Below are 11,336 nucleotides of genomic sequence, written 5' to 3' on the forward strand. Positions count from 1 at the left end.
ATTCAGCCATATGTTTGAGCCTCCATTTCTGGGTTCCCTATTCTGGTCCTTTGATCTATGTGTCTGTTCTTGTGCCCGTACCATACTGTCTTGATGATTGCGGCTTTCTAATGCACCATAAAGTCCAGAGTTGTAATGTCTCCATATTTGTTTTTCTTTTTCAACATTACTTTGGCTCCTTGGGGTCTTTTCTGATTCCATACAATTTTAGGATTGTTGTCTCTAGCTCTGTGAAAAATGCTGGTGTTATTTTGATAGGAATTACATTGAATTTGTCGATTGCTGTGGGTAGAATTGACATTTTAACAATATTTGTTCTTCTAATCCATGTGTATGGGATTTTTTTTTCATTTCTTTGTGTCTTCTTCAACTTCTTTTATAGACGTTGTATGGTTTGTTCTTTTAATTTTTTTAATGTTTATTTATATTTGAGAGAGTGAGCGAGCAAGTGACAGCGCATGAGTGGGGGGGGGGGCAGAGAGAGAGAGGGAGACACAGACTCTGAGGCAGGCTCCAGACTCTGAGCTGTCAGCACAGAGCCCGTCAAGGGACTCAATCCCACAAATGCAGGATCATGCCCAGAACCGAAGACAGCACTTAACCGACTGAGCCACCCAGGAGACCCTCTATTGTTTTAACTGTACTGATCTTTTCCCTCTTTGGTTGGGTTTATCCCTGGGTATTTTATGGTTTTCAGTGCAGTTGTAAATGACATCAATTCCTTGATTTCTCTGTTGATTCATTACTGGTGTATAGAAATGCAATCAACTTCTGCATATTGATTTTATATTCTGATACTTTCCTGAATTCCTGTATCAATCCTAGACGTTTTTTGGTGGAGTCATTCGGATTTTCCACGGAGAGTATCATGTCTGTGAGCAGGGAAAGATTGATTCCTCCTTGCCAACTTGGACACCTTGTATTCTTTTTGATGTCTGATTGCTGAGGCTAAGACTTCCAACAGTATGGTGAATAAAAGTGCTGAGAGTGGACATCCCCGTCGTGTTCCTGACCTTAGGGGGAAAGCTCAGTTTTTCACCATTGAAGATGATATGAGCTGTGGGACTTTCATATCTGGATATTCTCATGTTGAGGCATGATACTTCTATCCCTCCTTTCATGAGGTTTTTTGTTTTTTGTTTTTTTTCACCACTAAAGGATGCTGCTGCATTTTGTCAAACGTTTATTCTGCATCTATGGAGAGGATCATGTGGTTGTTATCCTTTCTTTTATCAATGTGATGTATCACATCAGTTGATTTGCAGATATTGAATCTATTGTGCATTCCAGGAACAAAATCCACCTCATTGTCCTGAATAATCCTTTTTATGTATTGTTGGATCTGGTTTGCTACTTTTTGTTGAGAATTTTTGCATCCAGGTTCATCAGGGAAATTGGTCTGTAGTTTTCCTTTCTGGTGGGGTCTTTGTCCAGTTTGGACTCAAGGCCATGCCTGCCTCATAGAATGAGTTTGGAAGTGTTCCTTCCATGTCCCTGGCCATGACCTTATCTTGTTCTTTCATTTGGGATGCATTCCTCTTGTCTTGGCATTTTGGTTGAGTATTTGCCTTCTCTGCTACCAAAGCTCATTATGTTACCTGCCTCTGAGATGAATGGCTTTATGAAGAGGAGATCATCAAGTGTCCAGGGCCTGGCACATCACGGAGTGTCTGTGGTGTGTGTTGCATGCACTGTTTATGTTCTGGCTGCACTATCCTTCAAGCCAGTTGTATGAGCAATGTATGGTCCTTGGCCAGAATGTGGTGAGACTTATCTAGGTCTGCTCCGATCTGCTTATTAAATGAGACTTGAAACGATTGCCACTAGAAGTGAAGCATAACTGTCTCGTCAAGAGAGATGGTCTGGTCATGGGCTTCCACTGGTGTTCTGGGGAATGGGCCAGGTCCATTGCGACAGAGGCAAGCTTCAATGACCTAGGCCAGTCTCGCCAGAACACAGGAAGTTGGGGTTGGTGTAAGCAGCTTAGGCACCCAGTGTGGGGATTGTCTTGTTTCCAGCATATGGCTCTGTGTGTTTTTTGCTGGGGGGGGAGGTGTGCAGAATAGGGAAATGGTGCCACGCAGCCCACCTGTCATAGCTCTTTGTCCCCTCATTGTGAACACTGCTTCTCAGGGATGTTCTCCCCGATCAGTGTATAATCTCTCCAGTGTGTGCACCAGGCGTTGTACAGATCACTGTTTCAATGCCATCTGACTGCAAGTTGTTGGCTGCCTTCTTTTCAGGAGTAGGCCAGTGCCATCATGGCTGTATCCCAGCCAAGACTGATAACCTTTGAAACTCCACATTCTCGGGGTGCCTGGATGGCTTGGTTAAGTATCTGACTCTTGATCTTGGCTCCGATCATGACCTCTTGGTTGTGGGATTCTCTCTTTCCCTGTTGTCTTGCCCCTCTCTTGCATGTGCTCTCTTTGTCTCTAACTTGAATAAACTTAAAAAAAAAAAAAGTGGCATGGAATACCTTATTTAGGCAAGACTGCCTCTCTGAGGGGAATGGCAGGGATCTATCAGTTAAATTTCCAGTACTGACTAGGAAATTATTTGCTGACCGGTGAAAGGTTACATTCCTGCAGGAATAAAATTAGGTTTAGTGACATGTGGCCTTAACGTAAGTAACTCCATGATGGGCCTGTGATTTTTCTTAACATTCAAAACCCAAATTTTTACACATACATTTTTTCATTAAATGTATAGCCCTAAATAATATTTTAGCCATCTACTGCTGGCTCAAAGATCATATCCTGTGAAACTCTGACCATCTCCTAATCATAGTTGCAGATCGACTCTGTGGCTCTAAGTTACTTTGATCTATGTTACTAAGATCTTTGTGAGTATAGGTTACTGCTGGCCTTTTGAAGTCTTTGACGCAGGGACCCCCAGCCAGGTTGCTGACCCATCTCTTAGGCACAGAAGCACCCTTTCCACGTCACCCCGCCCTAAAGCGTTGTCTTTCCCTCTGGTACTTCTGGGACTTACCCTTTGGCAAGTCACATATCCTCATGCAAACATGTCAGTGTGGACCAGAGAAAGCTGCTTGCCTGTGACTCCCACTTCATGGTCACATCTTATCCTTCTGAAACACTTTGAACTCCCTATCGTTCTTCCAGTCTTTGAATATCTCTTCGATTTGGAAATATTTGATTCTCTTATATTCCTGCTAAAAGTATACGTGAAAATATTAAAGCAAGGGTTCTTTACAATAAGTGAGCCAGTCACAATGCTTTATCTGTCCGCGTGTATGTTTTTATTTTTGACAATGTTCAGGCATGATGTGACGTACATCCTGTAAAATCTGAGAATCATTCCTGATCTAGCATAACCACCTTTATGGAAAGCCATTCAATGACATGCTCGTTCAAGATCAGAAAAACACTTAATTTACATACCACATAATAGAGTGTTATATACATACGTTATTATCTTTAAATATGTAAAGCTAGATGTTTCTATGAAGTGTTTATCATGCATTCAGTTTTCTGTACCATGAATGCTATTATTTAAATTAAACAATAGTAAGAACAACAAGAATAGGTACATGGCCATCACTAGTAACTAATACTGGAACTGGTTATATAATCTTATGTGTAGTAAAACCATGATTACTAATAATCTATTCTTTCATGATGGGTTTCTAGTTACCAAAAAAAATTGGGAAGATAATACTGAGTATCCACATACATCAGGCTGTTTTCTCACTATTGATGTCATAATGGTTGGTACATGATCACAATCAAGGTATCAAAGAGATATGGTAGTATGAGTAAAGTTTATATTTGTATTCAGATTGCTTCGGTTTTAACCTCTCCTAGCCCAGACTCATCCCAGCTGCCACATTAGTCATCCTGTCTCCTTAGGCTCCACTTGGCCATGACAATTTTTAGATTTTTCCATATTTTTCATAAGGTGCAAAGTTTTGAGGGTACGTTGGTACAAAGTATTTTGTAGAATGATCCTTGGCTGGGATATGCCTAACGTTTGTTCAAATGCTTAAGCCAGAGTTAATGTGTTTTGGAGCAGAAGATCCAGAGGCATAGTGCCATCCATAATTATCACTTCACATAGAGATTGTTTACTCTGAATATTGCGGTCTTTTTTGGTTCCATACAAATTTTAGGACTGTTGTCGTTCTGTGAAAACTGCTGTCGGTAATTTGATGGAAATTCCATTAATTCTGTCAATTGCTTTGGGAAGTATAGACATTTTCACTATATTTGTACTTCTGATCCATGAGTACGGAATGTCCTTCCATTTCTTTGTGTCATCTTGAATTTCTTTCATCACTGTTTTATACTTTTCTGAGTATAGGTCGCTCACCACTTCGGTTCGATTTATTCATAGATATCTTATTTTTGGCGTATGACTGTAAATGGGACTGTTTTCTTAATGTCTCTTTCTACTGCTTCCGTATTGTCTACAAATGCAACAGATTTCTGTACAATGATTTTGTATCCTGTGACATCGCTGAATTCATTTATCAGTTCTAACAGTTATTGGGTGGACTCTTTAGGGTTTTCTATAGATAGTGTCATGTAATCTGCAAATCGTTTCGTTTCGTTTGTCTGCTGGATGTGGCTAGGACTTCCAGTAATTTGTTTACTAAAAGTGGTATGAGTAAACATCCTTGTCTTCTTCCTGACCTTACAGGAAAAGCTCTCAGATTTTCCCCATTAAGGTTGATTATAACTGCAGGGTTTTTAATAGTTAACCTTTATGACGTTAATGTATGTTTCCTGTAAACCTACTTTAGGGGGTTACATGCATGAATGGATGTTGTACTTTGCAAATGTTCCTTTCTGCATGTATTGAAATGACTGTATGGTTCTTTTCTTTTAACGTTTATTAATTTTGAGAGAGGCAGAGCGTGAGCAGGGGAGGGGCAGAGAGAGAGGGAGACATAGATTTCGAAGGAGGCTCTTGGATCTGAGCTTTCAGCACAGAGTCTGACGCGGGACATGAACTCAGGAATCATGAAGTCATGACCCGAGCTGATTTCAGACTGTTAAAGGATGAGCCACCCAGATGCCCTGATCATCTGGTTCTTATCCTTTCTCCTGTTGATGTATTGTATCACATTGATTGATTTGCGAATATTGAACCACCTTTGTAGCTTGGGAATAAATCCCACTCAATTGTGGGATATATTTACAGTTGTTATATCTTCCTTTTGGATTGTACCATTTACTGTTATAGACTGTCCTCCTCTGTCTCTTGTTATGTACTTTTTTAAGTGTATTTTTTTCTGATACAAGTATTGTTACTCCAGTTTTCTTTTGACATTCATTTGTGTGATGTTTCTCTATCCTCACTATCATTCTTGAGGTGTAAAGTGGGTCACTTGTAGGCATCTGAATCTGTTTTGTTTTTTCATCCATTCTTGCTCCCTACCTCTCTAGATTGGAGCATTTACTCCATTTCCCTCAAAATTGATTGATGTGTATATATGTATTGCCATTTTATTGCCTGTTTTGTTGTGGTTTCTAATGATTTTCTCTGATCCTTTCTTGCCTTTCTTTCATGTGTTGCTTATTTTCTTTAGTGATATATTTTGATTTTCTTATCTCTATTCTTAGCATATGTATGACTGGTTTTAGGATATGGCTACTGTTAGGTGTTTATATAACCTCTTCTGCATTTAGCAGTTTGTATTAAGTTGATGGTCATTTACCTTTGAACCCATTACTTTCTCCTCCCTAGGTTTTTGGCAGATGTTATTACATTTCAAATCCATTTCTCTGAGTACTTTAACTGATTTTTTTCCAGAAATGTTAATTTTTTCCTTGAATTTGTCTTCTACCTCTATACTGTCACTGTTGGTCTCCCCTTTCCACTCAAAGAATCCCTCTTAATATTTCTTGCAGGACTGGTTTAGTGGTACAAACTCCTTTAGGTTTTGTTTGGGAAAGTCTGTGTCTCCTTCATCCTGAAAGATAGCCTTGCTGAATAGATTATTCTTGGCTGCTGATTTTTCCATTCAGCACTTTGAATATGTGATGTCACTCACTTCTGGCTTGCCAAGTTTCTGTTCAGAAATATGTAGCTAGCCTTATGGGTCTTCCCTTCTAAGTTAAGGACTGTTTTGCTGCTTTTACGAGTTTTCTTTATTCTCACCCTAATTTGTAAGTTTGCTTACAAAAGTTTGTGTGTTGGTCTGATTTTGATGGGAGTTCTCTAGTCTCCTGGATGTGGATGTTTGTGTCCCTCCCCCAATTAGGGAAGTTTTCAGCTATTGTTTCCTCAAATAAATTTTCTTCCCCATTTTCTCTTCCTTCTGGACTCCTACAATACGAATACTATTATCTTTCCTGTAGTTACTGAGTTCCCTTAGTCTCATCTCACGTTGCAGAATTCTGTTCTCTCTCTTTGGTTCAATGTGATTCATTTCCATCACTCAGTCTTCGAGGTCACTAGTTTGTTCGGCTGCTTCTTCCATCCCTCTGTTCATTCCAGCAAGCATGTTTCTCCTTTATTGTGTCCTCAGTGTCTAACTGTGTTATATCTTAACTCTGTCAGGGGTCTCACTCTTCTACTCATTCCACAACTCCAGTGAGTATCCTTATGATCATTGCTTTAAATTCTGTATCAGGTATGTTACTTATATCTCTTTGGCTTAGATCTCTGGCTGTGGCTTTGACTAGGTCTTTCATTGTGGATAAACATCTCTGTGTGTCCATTTTGTCTGTCTCTCTGGCTCTATTTCTCTGTGTTAAGAAAGTCAGCTGTGCCTTCTGATCTTGAAATTAATGCCGTTATGAAAAAGAGGTCCTAGAGTCCTCAGCAGTGCACGTCTCCATTTATAGGCCCTGGACCTTCAGGAGGATATCGTATGGGTATTGCTCACTCCCTGCTGTTGTGTCTCGGTTACTTTTCCTTTCAGTGCAGGGGTCTGCACTGATTGCGTGTCTGTTGTGGGCTCTGCTTGCTCTCAGTGGTGTCAGTGGGACCCAGGCAGGCCAGCTGAGTCAAGAATCAAGAATCAGCATGAATACATGTGTCTCCTGTGGCCTAAGCATTGTGTGAAATGCCATGTTTACGTTGCGTCTCTACCCAGGCAGGGACCTGGCTATCACTCATCCTTCTGGAGCACCAGGTGCTGGGTCAGCTGACCTCCAAAGCGCCAGGATCTAAACTCAAGGGAATTCAGCCCCTCTGGGTTTTAATGCCCAATGTTGTGGAGATTAGTCTTCCCTGTGTCAGCTCCCTCGTGTGAGGGCTCACTTTCTCTGCTCCTTCTGCAGGCAGCCAGCCTCCACCTTTCTGACCTTCCTAACCTTCCTGCTGCAGCTTCTATGTAGGTGTGGAGTTTGTTGTGCCAGTCTTGGATCCCTCTCTGGTTCATGGACTGGGATGTGGATGTTATGCAGTTGAAAACATGGGACAGCGTGAGCTCAGGGTCTGCTTAGTCTGCTATTAATTTTTTAAGTGTATTATTTTGGATTTTTGAGACATGGGCAGACAGACTCATCTCACCCGTGCACTTCAGGATTAGAAAGGAACGTTCCCACATTTGCTTCTAGTATTTTGTGCTTTGAAACTCTCTTTAATGAGGTATAATTTACATATAACAGAGAGCCTCAAATTAAAGGGTATAATTTGATGAGACTTGTTCTCATGGATACAGCACCATGAAGTCATATGGTTGCTCTCTAAACCTTAATCATGATCCCTTTGTGTCTAGCACTAATGTTGCTTTTGGAGTAAGGACTTTTTTTTTTTTTTTTTTTTTTACGTTTTCAGATATCGGCCAGGTGTCTGAAGGCCTGCACTAGGGTACCTACCTCCTTTTCGGATAGACTGTATTCCCGTAAGTATTGCCGTAGCTCTACCTTTGGACTTTATCCTGCATTGTATCTTTCAGTCTGTTCACTTAATTTTGTTGGAGTACTTTAATGCTGAGGGATGCATAATTGGATTGATTTTCACTAAATGGTACGAGCTGCAGTTCCAATCATGACAGAAAGCACGTGCTTCCTGTGTTAGGTACTCAAGAGCAAGGCAGATACCCTGGGCACTTGAGCTGAGTATGTCACTCGGTGTCTTGCCAGCCCTCTTCCCTTCCCTGGGAGACAAGGGTCTCGTTTTGGTCACACAGAAATGTAGGTGAAGTCAGCAGAGAAGGGTCCCTTCTCTTCTCTTCCGTTTGTCTCTCAAACTCCCTGTCACTACCTTCTGCCTGGCCCTTTCCCTGACTCAATCCCCCAGGCCCACTGCTCCACTCCAGCCATGATCAGGGTGTCCTCCAGCTGCTGGCCTCGGCTCTGGCCATCGCTCAGTGAGGAAACTACAGGAGGATTATGTAGTCCATGGGTCTGATCAAGAAATCTCTGCTCCTCAGAGTCCTCCTACACTTGGTGCTGTCTGTGGAGACCTGGCATCCTGGGCGTGGGTCTGACCCTCACTCCTCTACCACAGTCACTGCTGGTCCCTCATCCTTCTCCACCATTAGAACTCAGCCATTTCCTAAGGACAGATACCTGTCTGACCCCAAGGCACCATGGAGTCAGGGAATATTTCCAAAATAATTGAGCATAAGCACCCCATCAATCTAGATATAGGTAGTTCCCATCGCCCCGGAAAACTCCCTCAGGCTACCCTGCACAAAGGGTGATCTTGCTTCTATCCTCCCTCACCACCATTTCTGGCACTTTGTTACCTGTGTGTACAGGAACCCCACTGTGTGCACTCAATGGGGAGCGAGAGTAGATGGCCCTAGAAGCAGACGCTGACACAGAGACAAAACGATGAAAGGTAGATTAGGGGACAGTAGGAAGGACAAAGTGGAGGGGACAGGATGGGCAGGGAAAGCATTCAGGTAGATCTGACACCTTCTTAAAATGTATATACAAACACGATTGTCTGTCACCGTGCACGGTCCTCTTCCAATTTCAAAAGAGTTGTCCTATAAGGCAAAGAGATTTTGGTTTATTCCCCTGTGATCTTATGTTTTCCTACATGCATTCTGCCTTCTGTAGTTTATCTGTGGCCTCAGATGAACACTTTAGTGTGTGGCTGCATCTGTGAGATTATGTGTAATAGGAAATGATTGTCTTCAGATCTAGGTCTCTGAATGTACACATTCTCATAATTATCTTTTCTGTCATTGTGTGACAGGGCCCGAATTCTAATAGAAAAACGAGGGACATTGTCTTATTTTTTAAAACAGTGATTCCCACTCCCTGGGCTGAGTTGTTAACAGTCTTAGTTTAATGAACTCCCGTGACCATCTTTTTTGGAGGATCATTGTGTGGAGAGAACTAAATTGAAACTGTGAGAAGCGTGAGGGGACCCTTCCCAGAGATTTTGCAGACGCTTTATGCACTGAATGTCTTCTTTTTCTCTTGTTCTTAGAAACAAATATTACCCCTGTTTTCACAGATAACACAGCTGTCATAATATTGTGAGAGAAGTTTGAGGAGATGCCAAGCTGTAGTCAGGGTGATGACAGGGGTCCAGCAGTGGTGGCATCTGGCCAGCCCTGAATTGTAGGATGACTCAGCTGATCTAGACCCTGTCTCCACTTTTAGTCTCTTGAGGGATATGAACTTGGGCATACAGCATTTTCATAAGACCAAGTTAAATACCCCATATCTCCAGGGCTCGTTTCCCCCCACAAATATCCAGAACCTTCAGGAAAATCCAGGGAGATGAGAATCTTTTTAGGTGATTACCTGCGTGCACTTTGCACTGAGAGCGATCCCACATAGCAGTTCCGTATGGACCTCACACTCCCTGCTCAGGCTGTGGCCGGAATGACCTCCAACTGCATCTCACTGACCCCAACACCCTCCCCTCTGCACCTCCTCAAACTCTGCTGACTCTGCTCAACTTCCCTTCTATTCCTGTATGATTCAAGGCTCCCCCGGTTTTGCCCTGGATCCTCACTGGTGTTTCCATGTTGGTGATCACAAGGTCTGCATCGTTTAATGAATGTCCCTCTGTCACACAGGACACCTGATGCTCTAAAAGTTAGGGGTGCACCTCATTCATTACAGAACCCAACACATTGTGTCTCCAACATACGCCCCAGTACTGCTGATACGTCTGCTTTTGTGTAAAAACTCCTCTTTCATTTGACAAGAGAAACGTATAGCTCACTGTATTACAGGGACATGCCACTGCCCATTGTATGTATGTCCTGAGAAACTTGAGATATGCTACAGTGTCCTCAGGCAGTTTGTAGTTGGATTGCCAAGACTCACAACCGTCTCTACATCATTGCCACAAAGTCAATCATGAAGAAGATGAATATACTTTACCAGCCACTCAGCCAGTTCAGGTCCTCTTAACAAATAGAGTAGGTGGAGGAGGGGGATGTGGCCTATAGCCCATGACTGGTGGTGAAGGGTGGTCCACGGGGTACAGCCTGCAAGGCAGTCCTGGGAAAGGACCAGGACTCCTGCATACAAAATAGCCTGCGGAAAAGAAATGAGAGGTATGTTCATAGGACAGAACAGAGCACCAACACCAGCAAAAAGCAGAAACCCAAAGCAGCAGTGCTCATATCCTACTAGCTTCCCCACCACCAGGTTCCAAGAGGGCAACATCAGCACCAAAATCTCTACCCATACTTTGGGTTCCACTTAGAGCTTTGGGGTGGGGAATGGATGTGATTGGGATAAACTAGTGTCCCCATGTGTCTGGAAATGTAGAAACAGCAAGGGCCCTTTTTCTACAAGATTTATAGACTGAATACCAAATTAACAAAGTAGCATATTCCAGATAGGAAGATATCTGTGTCCAGGATCACTCTCCCCCTTCATCCCCCTCACCACAAAGGCTGTTTATTGTGTATATCAAGAACTACAGAATGAGAAGGAATGACAATACCAGTGTCCACACATGGAATCATAGCCCTCACGGCTCAAAGCTCTGCCTCTAAGCCCCTGCCTGTGCCCAAACTACTGTCCCGACAATGGGGTCTCCTCCTCTCTGGAAGTGCTATCCATGGGCACAGAGACACATGGGGAGATGGGGATCCTGAGGACCTGCAGAGGACCTGGGAAAGTGTGCTCTTAGAGAAACAGGTAACCTATACATGTTAGTTGGACTCAGCTAAGTTATTTTACTTCGGAGGTACTTCTCAGCTGAAGTGCAGTACACTTTGGAGGGTAGTTGTGTCCTCTGGAAAAATGAGCTGAAATTCTAAAAGACAAAATTAACACAAATGCACTTTGATGTCTGGTGTAAGTTTCCATGTTTTAGCTGTACCTGTGACACAGGGCACGAGAACGTGCTCATGTGAACACAAGTGAAGGACACCGTGGGGACTTGCCACACAGGGAATTTTGGATTTTTTCTCTTCACAACTTAAGTTCCAGTGC

General features: G+C 42.6%; 1 long non-coding RNA gene across 3 annotated transcripts in view; it reads left to right on the plus strand.

The window, feature by feature from the left end:
* LOC123595638 overlaps positions 1-11,296 on the plus strand; it is a 25,410-nt gene extending 14,114 nt beyond the window's left edge. For 2 of the 3 annotated variants that reach the window (XR_006711282.1, XR_006711281.1), the window contains 3 exons: positions 7,311-7,397; positions 7,753-7,819; positions 11,204-11,296. This is a non-coding gene — a long non-coding RNA (uncharacterized LOC123595638). The remainder of the gene's footprint in view (positions 1-7,310; positions 7,398-7,752; positions 7,820-11,203) is intronic. The other variant, XR_006711283.1, reaches the window with a different exon arrangement.
* Positions 11,297-11,336: the final 40 nt, after the last annotated feature.

The sequence above is a fragment of the Leopardus geoffroyi genome (assembly GCF_018350155.1).
Source record: "Leopardus geoffroyi isolate Oge1 chromosome D1 unlocalized genomic scaffold, O.geoffroyi_Oge1_pat1.0 chrD1_random_Un_scaffold_69, whole genome shotgun sequence".
NCBI lineage: Eukaryota > Metazoa > Chordata > Mammalia > Carnivora > Felidae > Leopardus > Leopardus geoffroyi.